Genomic DNA, 22,056 nt, shown 5'->3' with positions numbered 1-22,056 from the left:
CTAAATTAAATATCTGTGTTTAGTTAATAAAGTCTTGCACCTCAGATGGATAATTCCCAAAATTTGCAGAATATAGATCGGACAATACTGTGTTATTAATCTCCCCTTTGGGCCCATGTCAAGGTTGTAAGCTCAGCATCTAAAGACTGGGTGATTTAGGGATTGGAACAGCACATTAAACCTGGTCTGCCAAACCTAATAGGAACCTGAAAAGACAGCTAATAGGGGTTGTGGATACATTTATTCCCCAGATGCTTTTTCTGTTGAGGACTTTCACAAAGATTTTCTTTCATTTGCTTTTTGGCTGGCTGGTTTAATTTTCTTTAGTTAAACAGCTGAATTATTATAGATTAGGCTTAATCCTTAGAAAAATAGTACTATGTTACATTGCTAAGGGTCAAAAATACAAAGATCCATTAAAGGTCAGATAAACAATGGCAGGTGGAGAAAATTTAGGAATCTAATCAAGGAAAATGGACCATGTGGAACCAGCTGGTCTAAGACTAACAAAGGCAAACAACAAGATTGTCCCTGATGTGAGTCCATACAGCAGTAGTCAACCAAAAATATTCTCTTCACAGAACTCTTTGCAGACCAGAGTTTTGTTGCCTATGAGGACTTTAGATTTATAGTATAAAGGACAAAGAGTATTTGAGAGTTGTGTGGAAATTTACAGAAGAATGTTTAAGGACTTTGTGGGGATATTGAAGACTTAGGGGATCTTTACAGCAAAGTGTAAAGACACTGAAAGGGGGCTGAGGCAGATCAAGGGAAAAGAAGCTTGGGAAAGAGGGAGAAGGGTATTAAGGGAGATTTCTTCACTTAGTCTTAACTAGAGAACAGTAGCATTTCAGCAACTCCAATTCAGTTTCCAATACCTTTGCACTGAAACTGTGAAGAAAGGGTCTAGCACATCTTTTGCACTTTTAGGTAATGTAGGGATTGCTATTGTGCTGCCAAGACCCATCCATGAGATGCTGGATTATGTTACTGTAAGAGAAAATTTTCAATTTTCTGTATTCTTCTCAAGATACCACGCTTTTCCAGAGTGCTGTTGATGTTTCTGTTCGTACATATTAAGACTGGAGGGCCACAATGGAACCACAGGAAAGATCCACAGCCAAGCTTTTATAGTGTAAATCTGGCTAGAATGTGCCATTACTGAGCAATGTAAACATACTTATTCAGAAACTAGTTATGAACTAGTTGTATTTATGTTATTTAGTGTTGCTACAGTTTAATGTACAGTTTGGTGCAAGACACATTTAATACTGAAACACAACAAGCATTCACCAAAAGGAAAAAATTGTTTACATCACATTGAAATGCAGGTTTGTTACTTACTAAAATGCCAATGGCTGCCCTTCCTATTCTAACAAAAAAACGTTAACTGACACCTACTTTGTCTAAGAAAGTAACACAACAAGAATGGAGGAAATTTTAGATGAAAGGCTACACTTTTGTGGCCCACTAGGAGAACTTACAGGGGATATAGGCCATAGGAAATTTGCAAACTCTTCCAAAGATAGTGGGAGAAAGGATATGACTTAAGCTTCAATTCTACTTGAATGTGCACTCTGAGAAGTGATCCTGAGTTTATTCTATGACATCAGCTCTTCAAGAATGCCTGTATTCAATGAGTGATTTTATTGAAGAACATTAAAAATAGTTAATGCTGGAAGATCTAAGTAGAAATGAGAAAGAACACAGTGGGTCATTAAAACAAAAAAGACTGGGAGATATCTGCTAAGGGCTGTCTGGAAATAGAATAACCAGACTTTCTTTTATTACAGCACCACTTCTCTCTTACAAGTATTCATATAGGGGATATTATGAATATTTTTAAGAAAGTATCTGCAAGCTAGTTTAATCTAGTTTGATTTTTTTTTTTCTCTTTTTGGTGGTTCAGCAACCCTCACAGTAAAATGGAATTCTATTTTTTCTAAGAGTATGCCAGAATTGTAAAGCAGTCTCTGGGTCACCTTAAGCAGTCAGCACCTTAGCTGCAGCACATTCTCAATGTTCTAAAGCTAAACCACTGCATTCCCTTGAAAAGCTGGTATTATACAAACCAAGGTAACAGAAAAGTATTCCAATAGCTGCTGTTGACATCAAAGGCTTTCTGGCACATAGAAAGGTCTTATTATACACAGATAAGTTGATGCATATACAAGCAAATCAAAGGAAAATCCTCCAACAGTTAACATTTCCATACACATATGTTAACTTACTGTAAACAAGCATCTGTAGTTCCAGCTAACCTTATTAGATTGTTTTTGCAAGGATTCCCCTGGGGGGGAAAAAAAAAAGATTTATCTACTTATTTATGCCTTCAAAAGCATAAAGTACAGTAAATAAAAGAGGTGTGTAAATAGACATACCAAGTTACTGTTCGAGCTGTGGAAGTGACCTAATATTTTAATTTAAAATGGAAGACTTTTCATGCTTTTGTTTTTTGTCTTTTGAGCAAAACCTGGAGTAATTCAGACATATAATTCTTATTTTTCCAGATATATAGTAGAACAATATTTAGAAAGTCATGCAAGGAAGCTTCAAATGATGTCGCTAATGCTGTTATCTCTTCAACACCAAATTGGTTAATTTATCAAAGTTCTCTTATTTAGTTTAATTTCTCTATGAAGAAATACATATATATGCTTAGTTGTAACTACAAGTGTGGTATCTCCTTTCCCTCAGGAGGAATACCAATTAAGCAGTAAATACCTGATTTATCTAATGCTTATTTATCATTCATGAACAGAACAGGAAAAAAATTTACCCAGGAGGATGACAATTATGTTCTAGTACATATCCTTAGGCAGCTGAGATATATGTAGGTATTTAAGGAAACCTGCAGTTCCTTTATAAAATTTATTTGTAAATTCAGAATAGATCAAATCTATCCAATTTTGCTTTCCCCTTAGAATACTTTAAACAAATGCTTGAGGCTAAACATAAGCTTTATTGATTCAATTTTCATTCTGGCTTTATTGACACTGACAATCTCTCATGTCTAGACACTGCTTCTAAAACTAAGGCTGGCATGGTTCTAGAAACCTATTTTTCCTTTTTTTAAAATTATTCTTGTTATTTTTGTTATTTTTCAGTTTAAAATTTGGCAATCTCTTGCAAAAACTGAACACCATTCTTCTTATATCTGAAAGAATGTCTTTTAGATGTTCCTTATAATATTAAATCAGCATAATCTTATCTGAACCAAAATCTATGATTTTATATGAGAAATGACACTGAACAAAATTTAATCAAGTAAATGCATTCAGAAATTAATGTCCAGTTAAATTTCTAGTAGCTTATGAATGACTATATACTTAACCAACAGACAATATTCCATTCTAAAAATATTCTGGCAGACTTCCTATTTGCACAGAATGTACTCCAGTACCTTTTGAAGTATCAAATTTGTCAAACTTTTTTTTTGGTTTGCAAAAACCTACAGTTTTCAGAGGAATCTTGGCACACTGAAGCAGTCCCATGTCTGTACCTTGATTTGATCTGTTCCTTCTACCTTTTTCAGATACATTATTTATATCTACATATCTCAGAAAAAATATTAGAAATGCAATTTTCAAAAATTTAATAAGTACCATAATTAAAATTTCCCATATAGTTAACTCCTTCTGCCTAGTTTGTAATTTACTAGGTAATTATCATAGATGCTATACTACTGGTAGATAACTTTGTTTGATCACAGTGACATAGGCCCTTGGGAGTTGGTTTTTGTTTTGTTTATTAGAATGTTAGCACTGCTTATGTGTTTAAACAACAAAAAATAAAAAAATTGTGTGCATAATCCCATAGATCTGGTGAGAAAACACCTTCTAGTTTTTCCAGAGACTCAGTAGTGTAGATATATCCAAAAATATATCTATTGAAAACAGTGATATACAAGATAAATGCAAAATGGAAATGAGTTTATACAATAAATGGGAGAAAACACATCATACAATCACAGATTCACAGAATTCACAGGGCAGGTCAGGTTGGAAGTCCCTGATCAAGAAGAGTCATCCCAGAGCACATTTTGTATCCAGATGGTTTTTAACTGTGTCCAGTGAGGGAGACCTCAAAACCTCTCTGGGCAATCTGTCCTAGTGCATGGTCACCTGCACAGTATAGAAGTGATCCTCATGTTAAGATGGAGTTCCCTGTGTTCCAGTTTCTGCCTGCTTCCTTTTGTCCTATTGTGTGGCACTGCTCTTATTGCCTGGGTCCATCCTCTTGCTGCCCTTCCTTCAGGTACTTGTATACATCAATAATATCTCCTATCAGTCATCTCCTCTGTGCTAAAAAACACCAGTTCCTTCAGTGTTTCCTCACAGGTGAGGTGCTCCAGTCCCCTAATCATCTTTATAGGCATCAGCTAGAGCTGCTCCAGGAGCTCCAGGTCTTTCCTGTACTGAGGAGTACAGAAATGGACACAGCACACCACATGTGGCCTCACTAATGCTCAACAGAGTGACCTCCCAAGACCTGCTGGCAATCTTAAGAGAGTTTTGAAAACCTTGCTCAAGTCAAGGCAGAACAATATCCACTGCTCTCCCATCATCTATTCACCTCATTGTCATATCATAGAAGGCAATCAGGTTGGTCAGGCATGATTTCAATTTGGTGGATCACTGCTGATTACTCCTGATCACCTTCCTCTATTCCATGTGCTTGACGATGTCCTTCAGGATGAAGTATTCTGTCACCTCTCTGGAGATTGAGGTGAGTCTGACAGGCAGGTAGTTCCCTGGGTCCTCCTTGCCCTTTTTGAGTACCAGGATTTGAAAACTGTCAATCAGATTAAACCAGTTTGCATGAGAAATTTAGGAATGCAGACAAAACTTTTTAGAAGTTAACAGTAAATCTAATATTGCACCCTAGAGCCTAAGTCAACAGATTTAATTGTTACTCTTAGAACTAGCTGAACAGAGCTCTTTGGCTTTCTGTCTTCACTGGATTCATGCGTGGAAGTTGTTTTCTATTTTGCTTAGCAATCCAATCCACCTAGGTCTGGTTTTGAAAGTCACATGGTATTTTTTCCAGTCTCAAACAGCTGCTCTTGATAATAAACCTGATTCATCTTTAATGTCATGTATTTGAAATCTGTAGTACTAAACCGATGCTGAACTTGGAATAAAAATTAGTGAAGGGAGAATGTTTGTGCTGTAGTTTGCTTTTATCCTTTCATCAAAATTAATTATAGCAAAATAGTCAATCTTCAAATAGAGGATTGATTTATGATACAATGATGGTAATAAACTTTGGTAGAAGTTTTTGTTTTAAAAAAAAGTTCATGTACATCAGCTCATTAGATGTACCAAAGCAGAAGTGAGAAAATTAGTGATGACTGCTATGGTTTATTTATGTGGCATCCTATCTCTATTTTAAGATAAATTTTTTATGACCTATAGAACAATATTCGAGACTGTGGCATAACAGTTTATACTTGTTGACAGAATGAAGCTAAACACTAGACTCAAAGGCACCATATAAAGAGATAAGAGGTGAACATATACATGAAAAGCAAATGTAAAAAGGAAAATGTATCAGAGACAATAGGGGATTTGAAATTATTTGAACTAAACTCTCAGTGAAAATATGGACCATTCCAGCATGGCAGAGACTTCTGCCACGAGATAGAACAGGCTATGTAGCCTACAGCAGAAGATGGTTTGGATTTGTTTTAGTAATTCAGGAACTCAACAGACCAACTTGGAACTGTCTCACTTCAAGAGATGCTGGTTTGGGATTTGCCTTTTTTTCTATACTTTCTATATTTTTTGCACATGTATTTGTAGTTCTGTAGTCTATTGTATTAGTGAGTAGTTTTCCCAGTGCTTTTCCATGGCCTTTCCCTAGGTAAAAAGACAGAACAAATTCCAGAACTCCAAGCCCCAAGAGGTACAAGGCTCTATGCTATCTTGGTTCTTTCTGGGAACCAAGGCCAAGGTCAGCTCTCCGAGATGCATTCTCATGGACAAGGTACAGCCAATGCCAAAGTGGGGGGGCCTCCAGAGAAGGAACTTGACCTGGGGGGAATTGCATCACCTCTTGTCCTCGTAACTGGTGATTTCTCTCAATTATGCTACTTTCCTAAAACCTATATAAACATACTCCTCCCTTAGGGGTGGACTCTTGTAGACATCTTTCCATAACTGCCCCTGAAGGATTTTAAATAAAGATCTGCTCTTATATTATCTCCTCACTAAAATTATCTTGAGTTTCATTTCCAGGTTGGGAAAAAGGTAACAAAAGCTACACTGGACTGCAGACAGATTAACAACTTACTGTGAAGTATGTATATTTAAGTGAATGCTGAAGCCATGTACTAACACAAAATATTTTTCCGATTAATTTTATCTTTGTAACCTGTACTGATTTTAGCTAGGATGGAGTCAAATTTCTTCATGATAGGTCATATGGTGCTGTGTTTTGGGTCTGTTACCAAAACAATGCTGATAACTCATCAATAGTTTAACTACTTCTGAACAATGCATACTCAGCATCAAGGCCTGCCCTTCCCCTCAAAATTCTACACCAGTGAGGAATCTAGAAGTGCACAAGGAGTTGGGAGGGGACAGAGGTGGGATGGGTGACCCCAAGAGAACTAAGTGATATTCAATTTCATGTGAAGTCAGGTTCATCAACAAGAGCAACAGGGAAAGAGAAAAGGGTGGGGATTTCCTAATGCTGTTTATCCTCCCAAGTAATGGTTATGCAAGATGGACCTCTGCTTTCCTGGACAGTGTTGAACACTATCAATGGTAAGGAGTGAATTCATTTCTTATTTTGCTTTACATGCATGCACAACTTTCTTTAGCTATTAAACTACCTTAGTGTCAACGCACATGTCTTTTTGCATTTTTCCACTTCTCTTCCTCATCCCACAGCTGGAGAGTGAATGAGCATCTCTGTGGTGCTTAGCTGCCTACAGGGATTAAATCACAACAGACCCATAACTTGCACAGTCTCATGATTGTTTTTTTACATATGCATACCATACACAGAGTCTATGAAATCTTGCAAGTATTCAATAAAATGTGCAATTGTTTTAGCTTCCAAAACTCATTAAATCAATTTAAATTTTCAGTCCTTTAGGTAAGTCAGAGATCTTCTTGGTTTTAAGATACACAGTGTACTGTTTCACCATATTTAATCTTCTATACTTCCATTATTCATCAGTGATTACATTTGTAAAGCAAATATCACTTATATTGCAGTTTAGTGTCACCCCAGGCTATATGAGAGAATATGACTTACTAATAGGGAATCTTAGTTTAAACCCATTAGTACAGTAAGTACATTTCTTACTCAATTCTATATGTAAATATCAAACACCAATTTAGACTTCTTAGCCTGTGGGCTGGTTGATGTGGTATACACAAACACTGTTTATTCATACAGTGCATTTTATAATGTACATGCCATAGCTAAAATAGGCTAAAACTCAATAATTATTTTGAAACTAACCCACTAGATATTTGCCCCTGATTGATCTCTTCTATATCATGTAAACTGAAACTACCATTACTTGTGTGCAATCAATTTTTAGCCTTTTGCTTCTGGAAAATCACTCATTAAGTTGTTCATGCTACAAAATTTTTATCAAAAAAAAAGAATCAATTCACGATAGTGGGAAAAAGAGAACAGCAAGCCTTTCCTTCTGCTAAGGTCTGGAGACTTCCCCTATACTGGTGGGTAAGACTTCTTCCTTCCTGTTTTAATTTGTCTTAAAGATTAGACATTTTGGAAATCTAAATCAAATATACATTTCTAATAAAACTAAGTTTCTCTCTCAGGCTAAACTACTGTAAAATATGGCATATAAATTTATATATATTACAAATATGTTATAAAATTTAATGCAGATTAAGGTAATTGTAGATCACAAAGTAGCAAGGTTTAAATAGCAAAGCTAGAATGGATTTGTATGTAACATTACGAATCTTCTTTCCTGGCTCTCCACAGGTAATCTCGGTTTCTGAGAAAACGCATTCTAAAGCAGTTTGTAATGGAAGAGAAACCAATCACAGTTCAACATTACACAGCTGTCTTCCTCTTGACTGTCTTTTGATACTTGACTAGCTCATTTTCCTTGGAGAAAATTGTTAGAATCCAACTACATCTTTTGCAACTGTAGTTCAGAATTAACCTAATGGAAAAAGCAGGCTAATTCCTAGTTCTGGTGGCATCTACAGATTTTTCTTCTTTTCTAGTCTGCAGCTCAGCACCTTTTTTAGAGGTCAGTAACTCTATCTATTAGAACCTTTCTAAAATTTTCTTACCCTTCAAAACAACTCGTGTTTTCTCTCAACAGTTTATAACAGACCATGTATTTAATCTATTTGTTCCTATTTAGCCTGTTTTTTTCATAAAGCTGTTTTTGATTTCTTTTCTATTCCTATGTATCTTTTTTCCGATACAGAAATTAGCATCCATTTGCCACCCATTCTCCTCACTTGTAGCACAAGGAAACTAACGTCAAGAAGAGCTATATAATTACTTACATATAAAGTCATGTTTTATGGCTTGAACATGAAATACGTTTTAAAGCATGCTACAAGTATCAGTGAACAAGAGAAGATGTATTTTCAGAATAAAATTTACACTAAATGAGTAAATACACTAATATTATCCCTGTAAAATTCCCAGCAAGAACAAAAGTCTTCTACATAAGTTTATATTTTATTTTCCTCCTCTGATAAAATATATTAATAGCATACCACCTTTGGGTATGTTTTTAATATAAACAAAGAAACTAAATGAGATATCTGGACATATAAGCATCTTGATATCAAAGCAGGCACTCCAAAATTATGGAAAATTTATTGGAAATAAATTTGTTGTTGTTTATTTTTTGGGGTTTTTTTTAAAGACTTATAGAAGTGAATGTATTCTGTTCTAGAATTCACAAGGCAACAAAAAAACTGTAATTTACACTGAAGATATTATGAGTTTATATAATTCCATTGATATCAGTCCCACTCCTATATTTCTGAGTAGCAGATGTTGGTAATATATGAGAGTCACACTACCAATGTAAATAATAAGCATTGTTAGCTTGTTTTGCTTTTGTCTCACTGGGATGCAACCAACTAACATAATTTACTTCAACTGTTCTCTGCAGGAATCATTCTGTGTTCACAGTACAATAAGGCTTGTAACTTAGAATTTTTACTTGAAACCATCTAAAGAGAAAAAAAGTTCACTGTTCAAATAGTTTTTTCTCAGGGGATGATAAACTTGTGGCAAAACATTAAAGGACTTGTTAGTCACTTACAGCTAAGTGGTAATGCCATTGATTTTTAACACAGGAACTGTTATTGCCCAGACCCTTTTAATTATGTTTTTCCTGGTATTCCATCTAGTAATGCAAAGAAAATTCAAGCTGCAGTGATCCTGAAACTCGTATTGAATAGGAAAATATAAGACAGACAATTAGCAAGCTTTTTTTTTTTTTGCTAGTCTTTGCAGGAAATAAAGTATCATTTCTCATGGTCTGCTGCATATTCATATCTTGCCTGCATACATTGTTTCTAGTTTTCAGATATGTGCTAGCTAAAAACTTCAGGGACGCATTTTTTATGGGTTGTAGGGTTTTGTTTTTTCTTTCCTTGTTTTTGGTTTGTTTTCCCCCCAGTACTTATTTGATACCTGTCAACTGACAAATAAAGGCCAATGAAAGTGTGTAAATTTTGTCCCAGGGTAAAGGTATTATCAGAAAACAAAGAGCCACCATTGAAGCAAGTGGTAATACTCAAAAATAGAGTATGATTATTATAAATCAGCCTCACCCCCAGTAGCAAAATTCTTGATAATAGAAATACAAAATCCTTTAAATCAAATTATCTACGAGCTATGATACAAAGATGCTGTTGGAAATACTTTTCATAGAAGTAATGGATAATGGAAATATTACGTAAAGAGGTTCAAGAATGCCAGTCAGTGAAGACTTCAATGGGGCAGGCTAAACACAAAAATTAGTTTTAGCATAGAATAATAATCTTTAGGGAAGACAGTGTCTTGATGACCTTTTGAGAACATGTCCTGTCTTATTTTATGTGGTACTAGGATTTTACAGCTAATACTCCATCCAAAATGCTCATAACAAACTGATTCTGTCTTGAAAAATCTTAATTTGTAATGAAATAAAGGATTTAAAAGATACCAAAAAGCATTTTTTCTGATTGTGTTTCTTAGAAAATTTTGTTATCAAATACAACAGCTATTAATGAGATGAAAACAAGATCAAATGCTTCAAAACTATTAAAATGCCATTAAAAAGTCATTTGACTTGTTCCTAACAAAGAAGCTTGTTAATCCACTCCAAATAAATTTGTTAATCAAATAAAAATATTTAAATTCATTTTAGTGCTTTTTTAAACTGGTCTTCATATTTCCAAAAGGAAAAGTAATCAAGACATTAGAGAAGATCAGGAATCTAGAAAAAAAATGACAAAGAGCCAATTCTTGGGAAATGAAAATTTCTCTTCGCAAGGAATTTTTTCACTCACAGATTTAACAAAAAAACCCCAAACAACCAATGAAAAAAAAACCTCAAACTTAATCTACCTTATTGTAGGACCCCAAAGTGAATGTGTGAAAGCTTACAGGCAGTAGCTAACTACATAATAGGTCAGCATTCTGTTCTGTCCTACTGACTCCAGTTTACAAAATAATTCCAAGTACATCACTGTTCCCATCACAGGAAATTTCTGCACCTGAAAGATGAAAGCAAAGATGACAGAAAAAGCTTCAAGGTAGAAGGCATCCAAAGCTTCCACCTTAAAAGATGAAATATTAACATTTCAGTTCATATTGAAAATATCTTTTATTGATTGAAATATGTTTTTACTTTGATTCAGCTTTTCATGTATAGCATACATACACTTACAGAGATAAAAAAACAGGTCACAATGCTATATAATATTTCTGCCAGAGAAGGACAACACAGCTGTTGTTAGATACATAACTGGATTAGAGCTAAAATAATTTTATAATTTAAAAAATTCAACAATATTTTAATTGACCAGTTGAAATGTCTGTTTGCTTATAAATCTATTAAACATTACATTATTGTTCAATATTATGTCACAATTTGTGTTGCCTTCACCTGTAACAATTCTATTATAGAAAGATAAATTGAATGAAATGGAGAAAAAATTTCTGGTTTCTGCTTTAAGTAAAAACATGGAATAAATGAATGTAAATAACCCTGGTGATCAGATATCCATTTAATTTCAGAGTGATATTAAAATTTTTTCCAACCATTCTAAGACACCTTTTTTAATAATAATATGGCAAAAAGAATAGAAAAATAAGTTTAGATTAACAAGGAATTGACAAGAAAGGCAATCTCTGCCTCATTGCATTTGGACACCCAGATCTCTCACATTGCTTCCTGGAACAAGACAGCTGAAAGTCATCATTATTTGGATCAATGTAAGTAAATAACTCAACATTCAAAGTTCTCAGTGTGAAAAAGTACTTACTGTTAATGGCTATAAGTATTACATTTCTTTTAGAAATCTAATTTTGCTATTGCCATTATATATTATACTTCCTTTGCACTAATGTCATTTGTGGTAACAAAATCAGATAATAAGTACATTAGTGCAGGTTTATTTTCAGTATTTTAATAGCCTCTACATTTCATTTTAAACTTGTAGGTACATATTAATTAAGCAGTACAGGAAAATCTCTGCATTACCTAAGTGACATCCTCTTCTTTTAAAGGTTTAAAATAACTGTACCTTTTTAAAAATAGAAGCAAAATAGTTAAAATTAGGGTTTGTCTTTTTAGAATTATTTAAAATTATATTGTTTTCCATATTTTTCTTTTCTGAAATCCTATTTTGTAAAAAAGTCCTGTTTTTATCTGTCATTTTGTCTACAGGTGTTGGCTATACACTAGGAATCTAGTACACTGACTCCTGCCCTCTGGCCTGAGAGGAAAACTGAAAATTATTTTGTGCTTTAGGGAAAAACAAATCCTCTGTCCCATCTCTACAACACCCTGCATATATATATTTCAAGACCCAGGGGTTTTTTTATTATTCTATGTAAACTGCATTAGGAAGTATTTGACAGCTCTCCCACATTTATATGTGTTGTACACCATTACCAGATCACTGTGCTGATCATCCTTAAATCCAAGTTTCCAGGCTTCCAAGCAAATACCCCACTGTGAAGTAATAGACTGGAAGGTCCATTTCATCAGTACACAGTGGGATGGGCAAGCAGCATTCCAGATTAAACCAGGTCTGATTAAGCACTTATATAGTCATACCTCTTTCAACCTGTTTGAAATGCACAAACACAAGAGCTGCAAGTTTTACCCGTGCTTCCCACCAGCACAAACATTAATCATTATGCTTAATGAGATACAACTCTAAGTAGAATTTTATTTGAAACAGACAACATGAAATATCCCCCAAATGAGAATTCAGCATTATTGTCTTATCATTTTGATATCCTTCCTTAAACAACAGAAGAGCTTTTATAAACCTAAAGATACTCATGCTACTCTGAAGCATTCTCTCATATGGACACTATCTTGCATTTCATCTGGAAATTCTTCCCTTCCTCTCCAGGCCCCTGATGCTTGTGTCCAGCTGCCTTCAACCTGGAAACACTTATTTTTTGTGACAAGTTTGTTTTTCTTTTTTACTTATTATATGGCACCCAGAAAAAAAAACAAAAAACATTAGCTGCCAAAACTATTGTTGCTTCTCCTAAGAAAAAATGTACTATCTTCTTAAAACCAGATGACAACAGACTAATCTTCAAAGTTCTGTGTCTCACTTTAATCGTGCATTTTAAAATGCCAACCTGTTCACTTATGCCATCAGATACCACAGATAAACATTGACAGGGAATGTTGCCTAGTACAGGAACTTAAGCATGCACACACACTTCAAAGGTTGAAAGAGTGTCTGTCAGGGATTTTGCTTAGTCCAATTCTCCCAGTCAATATTTTCCATGAGGTTAGAGTTGGCTTAGGGTAAGAAACACTATCCCAACAGACACTCGTGTAAATCTGTTGCAGCAGACCTCTTGTTGGGGGTCGAAATGAGCCAAGACACAGGCTCTCATTTAACAACATGAAAAGGGTCCTGGTTTATTCTTCTTTACAGTTTAGCTATTCTGACTCTGGCTACTGCAAGCTCCTACTGCAGGGTCCAACCTCAGACTCTGACTGCTGGCTTATCTTCTGCTGGACTATGACTGCAAGTATTAGTTTGCAGATTCTGACCACAGGCTTTTAGCTAGCTTGACTATGAGGCTCTAACTCTATCAGACCCAAAGCCAAACCTAGCTCATAGCAGAGCTTTTACAACAGTAACTCCCTACCTTGTTTTAGCCTTACTAATGGCCCTCTGGATTGTTCCTTCTTCTTCTAGTTTCCCCCAGTCAGCCAACCCACCCCTTTTATCACACTTATCTTTATTAGTCACAGCTGCAACAAATTAAGGGCAAGGCTGTTCCTCTTCTTTGGTAATTAGTACAATTGTAATTTATCAGGGGTGAGGTCACCTGTAATCCCTTCTTCTACACCTACATAAATCCACCCTTTTCTGAAATGTGTTTAACAGAATTAATTCAGGCTGTCCCACAACAACAGGCTTCAGTGCTATTTAATTTGTCAATCTAAATGTAGACTTCTGTAACAGAAATGGAAAAGATATGTTTCAAGGACATTTTTCAAGTTTTCTGAAGACTGTATTAAAATAAGACTTGTAAAACACAGTAAACACATAAGAGAGAAGAAACTCTTTGCTCCTTTTAAATACTCCAGCTGCAGAAGAGTGAAGGATTGAGAACTACTTAGGAATGGCTTAATAAGAAATGAGACATGTAAATATACTTCTGTAAGGTCATATACCTTGTTTCATAAGTCTTGTTTTGCAGTAGAGTATAACAGAGATTTGTTTATAAAAGACAATCAAGGAAAATTTTCATACCCTGAAGATATTACAAGAAAGTATTTCCAACTAAAAAACTAATATCATTCACCTGACAGGCACAATTTCAGTACAGGCTGTAAAAGTCTTTGGATGCATGTGGATTTACATAGTTGACATATTACTGAACAAAGGATTTTTTTTTGTAATAGGAAAACATTTTTTACAATCATTTTCCAGTCCTACTAAGGACATTGTTTTGAATGCGTACAAATAATGGAAAAATAAATAGAGCAGATTTTACTCACTGAAACCAATATTTATTATGTACTCTTGGTATAGATGCTGCAAGATTCAGACAAGTAGGATTTTTTACAAGATGCCTCTTTGATTACACTACCATAATCATTGAATATATCATTTAATGCTGTAGCAACAATATCTTTTTCAGTTCACTCACACATGGATGTCTAAAATGCTAGGAATAGCTCACAAATAATATTTGAAAAGGTTATAAAAATATTTGCTGGCCATAAAGAGCTTTGTTTTCTAAAGACTGTTTTCCTTACACACAACTGTAAACTTAGAAGAAATGTATTAAAAAAAGGTCTGTAAAATACTGAAAATATTTATTTGCCAAGGAGTTGTAGGGATAATACAGAGGAATGGAAGAACTCAGGGCAAATCACAGATGAAATGCAATTAAGAAAAAAAATAAATCCTGAAAAAGTCAAACTTACACATTTTAATTCACAATGCATGTCCTAATTTCTAAATCTTCCAGTCCAGTGACAAATGTTTATAATATACTGAATTTATTTGATGGTGCTGAAGAAGGAGTCATTGTCAAGTTTTAAATGGTGTACTTAGTACCAGGATTTTCTGTGCACATACTTACAGAAGATGTAAAAATGCTTCTCATAAGTCAGAAACCACCATAAAATTCAGCATGTCTCTTCCAGTAGATGTTTAACGAGAGACAAACCGTGCTGCCTGTATGAGAATGCTGCAGTTCTGCACCGTGAACTAAGGATGATCGTAATGCTCCCCACATATTTAAGCAAGCTGCAGGGTCTTTCACTGTTGTGAACTGAGTGTTCCACACAATGTAAGCACAAATGGTACTTCTGCCAACAACGGCTATACCACTTTCTTTAGTAGCTCATTTTCAAGTATGACCATTTTATTCCAATAACTCTTTAAAGCACTATGCCTTATGATAAAAGAAACAGTTAACTTGAAGTGGACATTCTTGGGAGTCTATAATGCTATTTTCTAAAGGTTGTAATCAAAACAATAATAGAAAGTCTGGAAACAATATGGAAAGTCTACCTATTTCACTTTTAAGGTAATGAATACTTCAATTATTCATTGACTGCATAACCTTCCTTGAATTCTTAAATGCTTATTTTCAAAGTATAGCTATTTCACATTTATAAGGAACTGCTTTCACTAGTATTTATTTGCTTTCCTTTTGTTGTTTTGGACTTCATAACAGCAGCAGGGAAAAAAACATTTACCCGTTTACCTTGAATAGTGTACTCAATTTGCTTTTAAGGTCTGCTAAATATTTTATGTAGACTTATTTAATAGTTATTTTTGAAACTATTGTATTACATATTTTTTCCACAGGTGTATTCTAGCTCAAGGTTTTAGGGCTAAAGATACCATCTAACTGTATTTTAGGACTGATGTTAGTAGAATTCACATTTAGGAATATGAAAATCATCTTTTCATTAGACTCATCCAAAATTGTGGCTCTTAAAAAATAGAACAGATGACCTGAATTATATTCAGACTATAATGTCTGTAAATAGTGCAAAGAACTATACTAAATGGACAGTGCTGCTAAAAAATAATTCGGTAAAGAATACCATCAAAATTAATATGTCCATGTAGATTGCATAAAATATTTATTTGAACAGATCACAAAGAAACACATTTGTCATTGCTGTTTGACACCTATGGATCAGGGACAAGTCTCACCCTGAGAAGGGCAGACATAACTTTGATTGGCTGTCAGTGGAGAAACCTGAGACATTAATGTTGCTTCAATTTAAGTAGCAGAAGGATTAATGATTCAAAAATATTGTGTATGTGTATGCTATTAAACAAAAATTTATGTAGGATCTTAAGTGATATTTTTAGTCAATGATTTTTCTTAATCACTGTCTTTGAAAAATAAAAATGACACTTCACCAAGCCTGGAAAAATCTAATGAAGTTCTGAAAAATAAATATTATATCACCTGATGACAGCTTTAAAGATGAGAAAACCGAATTAGAAACCCTGGGCTAATAAAATATGACAAGGCATCAGACTGCAACCAGAGATCCCGCAGCACATTAAAAAAAGAAAGAGATGAAGCAAGACAGTCTAATAAATATAATATGTTTCCTCTTCTTCTCTTTCTTCTTTGTGCACAGGTTTTCTCTCTTGTCATGAATATTTAAAGAGGAAAGCAGTAAAAGTATCCCAGTTGCCCATGTTCAGACTTATGTCTGTCTTCTTAAAGGTTTAGTGTGAAACACTGCGGCTTATACAATTATAGGGTAATAATAATAACAATAATAATAATAATAATAACAACAACAACAATAGTTAAGAGTTATTAACAAGGAATTGGTCAATAACTTGATCATAATTGGACTGCTGGGGAGAAAGGAGGTACATTTTTATTGTAAATAATAAATATGTGAGTGTAACAGCATTATGCTCATTTTCAAACCCAACTTAGAATTCTTACCAAAAATTTGTTAAACTTTTAGTTGAAATGATTGGAAGGTACTTAACTGTCTCACTCTTTATCATTCTCTCTCACTCTTTGCTAAATTATTTATTTTAATTTCTTGGCTTTATTTACAACCCACTTCAAGGAAGAATATTTTTTCATAAGTTTAGCAACTTTCACTGAAATATGTGTTGATCTATAAATAAAATATATAAATCTTGATGTGCTGCTGTTTAGCCAGTTGAGTTCTAAAATTTCAGATTTTCAGAACTATATAGATTAGTACATTAATTCATGATTCAGTGTTTTGCTGAATATGAATTTAAAAAATTGTGACTTATTTTAATACAGTGTATAATACTATATTTTCATCTGGAATGTTTGTTATTTCTTATCAGGAAAGGACAAAATAACAAAAATCACAGCACACACTCCATTAAGATGCCCTTTCTTATTTCAAGTATCCTGTTGCTTTTGTGCCTTTAACACTGAGAATTCTAAAGCAATAGTCCTTTCTTAGAGTCTTATACTAGGATCCTCATTATCTACAATCCTGAGAACCTCTTCTGTCCATCCATAACATAGACAGAGTGAGCCTTTATCAAAATAAAACTGGACTGAGGTCATTTTTTCACATAGTGAAATGTTAGAAAATGACAGAATTTACAAGATACAAACATGCACACATGAACACACCCATACAATATAATTGCTCTCCCTTTTATGCAGTAGAGTTCACTCTTAAATCACATAACCACTTATTCTTATACACCTCCCAACAAAATATATGCTTCTACTCCTATACACTCTAGATTATGATAATTTGATAAGAAGCTAGCAAGCCTTTATTTTTTTCTTCATTACTGCATAGTTTACACCAGTTGCTATTATTTAGTCTACACTATTTGTGTATTTGTACACTATCCTTAAAGGTGGGACTAATAATTTTCATATCGACCTTTACGGCACTCACTTCAACATCTGAATTCTTCACAGCTCTAATTAACACATCTCATGATATGTGTCTTTTCACAGGTCTCTGAGATTAAACAATACTGTTATTCCCACTCTATAGATTCAGGGCTTCAGCTCTCATCTACTACCCTCAATTATATAAGTACAAAAGGTATATAAGAACATGATTTCTGATTTCAGTGGAAATGAGGTATTTGAATAGTCAATGAAAATCTGTTTAGCATTGCCCTTAGAAGTGACAAGAAGTTTTGAGAAAACTAGCTTCAATTAAATATATATATACATATATATATATATATAAATTCACATAATATTATGTGTAATACAAATAAAATCTTAAAAAAAAAAGAAATAGAAAGCTCATTCCCATGGAATTTATCACAATACGTGTCTTTGGCCAAATTTTATATTATTGGAGGAACTTGCCTGCTTTGCTAGTTAACAGAAAAAAGACAATACATTTTTTTTTATGCATTCCATGCATATGTGTATTTACAGCTTAAATATATGTACAAACACATCTAGGTATCTGAAATTGAAAGATGACTATGTAGCAATATTTAATATTTTAGAATATACACTGAAATAAATACATTACATCTTTAAGGAGACTAGTTGGATTAATTGGTGTGTCTATGTGCTAAGATATATCTTTAAATGTTGATTATATTATATGTTCTTAGCCTTACAGATCTTCTCAATCTGGCCAAAGGAAATACTTAATTAAGCTGTCCAATTAAATGTATCTGAGATCTTTGTGCAGGACTGTTATATGCATGAGAGGTATTGAAAATACAGACTTCCTGAGTCACAATTTAATAATGCCAAGTATTCCAGAATATCTCAAATAATACCAGATTTTTATGAGAGTGCATTTGAACTTGTTAGTCCAGTAAGTACAATGTAAATGTAAATCTCCTTTATATATTCACTCAGTCATTCCTGTGTCTACATGTAAACATCTACAGCATATGTATCTGCAGTCTAGAACTGATCAGTACCCTTAGATATTTTCTGTCAGCATTTTAAATAAATGTTTTATACTATCAGTTTGAACACCACTTGTTGATAAACTCCATAGGAAACAACCCTGTACCCTTCCTCTGCAATCTCTTTCCTAACCAGCTACTTAGACTTTCAGAAAATCAAGGTCAGAAGAGAATCATTTCTTTTCAAAACTTTCAGAGTTGTCAGACTGAAATAAAGTATGAAATAAAGTCTGAATTAAAGTATGTAATCCCAGACTGAGATTTAAGAAAAATTATAATCAAATCTTTTAGTAGGAAGTGATGATATATTTAACAGGCAGCAATAAATAGCAGAGCTGTCTGTACCTGACCATACAATCAGTAACTGTCTGAGTCATAATTTTTCAATAATAAAAAAAAAAAAAAAATTTGCTTTAGACCCTTCATAATGTGTCCATCATCAGATGTTATAATAGTTAAAAGAAGTAATTTTCTTTTTTACATCACATATATATTAGTCTTTCCTGCAGCAGCCAGTGAAAATGTCATCGATTAAAAAGACGGTGATATTCCTGGAACCAAACTTGAATTGTTGAACTAACAGATTATCTCCTCAAGACTAAGAGAGTAGTCAATATATTACTGCTAATATAATGTCTATCAGCAGTCTTTAAGAGAGTCAAAACCTTTCTCAATTTCTACATCCCTTTCAAAATCCTGATTTTCTTTTAGTTCAGATATAAGATGACATCTGAAGAAATGACAGCTACATCTTCCACTGCAAACATAAATGATTTATAAAGAAACTGACTGGCAGATAGACTTTAATGAAAGAGGAAGAAACTTAATGTAATTATGTGCCCACAGCAGGCATATTACTGGATAAAATCTCTGCTATTCAAAATCAGACTCCAAAATGAAACTACAAACAAAACCCTAACTCCCTTCAAGAGGACTATATTGTATATGTCAATGATTTGAATATTATGTATTCTCAAAATTCATTAAGTCAATTTGAAACTTCCAATAATATCCCAAACACACCCATACAAACTAATGGCTTTTTAAGCATTGTTTCCTACAGTCCCCAAAATAAGAGAAAGTAAACATGGCAGTGGACCTTGGCAGTGTTCATGGCAGTGAACAAGGATCTCCTGGCAAAAGTCAGACATAAAAGGAAATATACAGGATGTCGATGAAGATTTAACTCACCCAGGAAGAGTACAGACACTGAGTGGTCAGGTATAGGGTCAGGAAAGTCAAAACTCACCTGGTATAAAATCTGTCAGGTTATGTTCAGAGCAAGAACAACACCTTTGATGAATAGGTTTATCAGAAGCAAAAGAAGCATGAGGGAAAATGTGAACTGGCTGCTGAATGACACAGAAAGTTATTTGACAAACTTTATGGAAAAGGCCAAGGTAGCCAATGCCTTTTTCACCTTGGTCTTTATTGTAAAATGATCTTCAGGAGTCCTAGACCACTGAGGTTTCTGGGCAAATCTGGAGCAAAGAAGACTTTTCATCAGTATAGGACAAACAAGTCAGGAAAGATCAGATATGTATTGCTGCTCTATTTCAACATCTTTCTTTGTGAAAACAATAGAAGGTGCTTGGCTTTCAGGTGAGCTGAACAGCCTGATATTTTGACTGAAAACTGAATCAGAAAAAGGAGAGAATGAACATGACTTTACTATCTAAACGTAAACAAGTCAGGTACCTTAAAACAGGAATTAAGTACAATTTTAGATGCACTGAGGTGTACTTGAAATGTCTCTGCAGGTCTGGCAGACATAACATGGACCTTCTGAAGCAACAGCTGGAAGACCTGCAGTGATAACATAGAGAGGTAAGATCTCCAATTACACTCTGTATGTATATTTCACCACCTGAATTGTTCCTTTAGCCTGCAGCAATTGCTTCAGCAATTATTCTTATTTTAGAATATATGGTTTCTTTAGAATTTAAATTTGTTTTCCAATAACTGTTTGGAAAAACTGGATAGCAAACTAATTTCTCAACTATTAGGTTAGTCACTGACAGGTAAACTAAGACACCCATATGTCATGTATGAACATTCTCAGATTTAAGAAGTTCAGCACCTACTTTTTTGCAAATCTCTAGAAACTGCATGAGGAGACCTAATTTTTAGTTGAAGGTGTATACTGTATTAGTAAAGCAAGAAGAAAAGCTAGTCTTTAAAATTCACCACTATATCAGCTCACATCTTCAGAGATGATAACCCTTAGCCTTTCTACAGCTAATTGTTAGGGCTAAGGAGTTTAAAAGTATGTTCCAAGTCATTAATTAAAGGATAAAAGCAGTAAGAAAGTAATTTTAGCTTATATGTTCTAGTAGAAGTTTTAATGCCTCTAAGTATCAGCAAATTAAACATTCTTAAATAAAACATTTAGTAGAAAAATACGCTATCTGAAACATTGAGATGCACAACACAAAATAGAGTATTACAACACCCTCTATAGAATGAAAAAACAAGGGACATGACATGGTGTAACCAAGAAAACTGACTTTGCCGTGTATAAATGTACTTTGCTTTGCACATTGAATTCATGGTTTAAAGGAGTTTGTAAGTTCAAAACAGAATTTCACATAGCACCAGAGCAGTACTACTCCAAACTGTATTCTGTTCTGTGCTGACTTGGTGCAGTCAGCTAGTGAGGGCAGAGAAGGGAAGTGAGGGTTGTGCATTCAGAAACATGCTTTGCTGTGGTTGTCTAATTTTGGAAGACAGGCATGCATATCAAAAAAATCAAGATTCTTTTTACATGATTCTTTCCAATTATTTAGCTAAACATTTTTTCACGACTTAAGACTATATTTTATTCTATTACTTACAACTTTGGTAGGTAATAGAATAAAATATAACTGAAAAAAAATAACTGAACTGAAATGAAGCCATGAAATCTACAGCTGTACATAAACTATTTGAGATTGCATACTGAAAAGAAATGATGGCATTTTACTCTTTCTAGATATATTTCACATATTGAATTTTCCTATTTCTTTCGGACTTTCTGACATCCACATCCCCAGAGAATTTTGGTCTAATTAAATTGTGATCACATCAAAAATGCCACTGAGAAACACAAGTACTGCAAGAGACCGCAGTTCTACAGTAACGAGCAGTACTGCATAGTTATTCTTGTATCAGCTGAATAAGTTCTTTCCAGGTGCATCAAGGTCTGCTTATCCTATCCATGATCTTTTGCTGTAGTACACAAACTAACCAATCCGTTGTTAAAGAAGAGGTAGGAGAAATATGACTGACCACTTGTCCCAAACAACAGAACTGACATTGAACAGCTTTTTGTGCTCAGGGACATAGTCAGACAAACTGTACACACAACCTGTTGACCATAAGAAGAAGAGCAAACTTTCAGCGGTGTCCTGAACAAGAAGATACTGAGCACTGAAAAAGGAGACCACAAAATAGAGAACATTATTGCAGTGTG

The 22,056-nt window shown here is 34.1% G+C and overlaps 1 long non-coding RNA gene across 1 annotated transcript; it reads right to left on the bottom strand.

Moving 5' to 3' along the window:
* Positions 1–1,526: 1,526 nt before the first annotated feature.
* On the bottom strand, positions 1,527–13,430 carry LOC111926190 (uncharacterized). Its single transcript, XR_002862760.2, has 4 exons — positions 13,360–13,430; positions 12,131–12,305; positions 6,855–6,934; positions 1,527–4,794 (listed from the first exon to the last, which is right to left on the bottom strand). It is a non-coding gene; the product is annotated as an uncharacterized LOC111926190 (long non-coding RNA).
* Positions 13,431–22,056: the final 8,626 nt, after the last annotated feature.

Source organism: Cyanistes caeruleus, chromosome 3 (assembly GCF_971803275.1).
Source record: "Cyanistes caeruleus chromosome 3, bCyaCae1.hap1.1, whole genome shotgun sequence".
Classification (NCBI taxonomy): Eukaryota; Metazoa; Chordata; class Aves; order Passeriformes; family Paridae; genus Cyanistes; species Cyanistes caeruleus.
The sequence above is the reverse complement of the archived record's forward strand: the minus strand, read 5'-3'. Positions and strand labels throughout refer to the sequence as shown.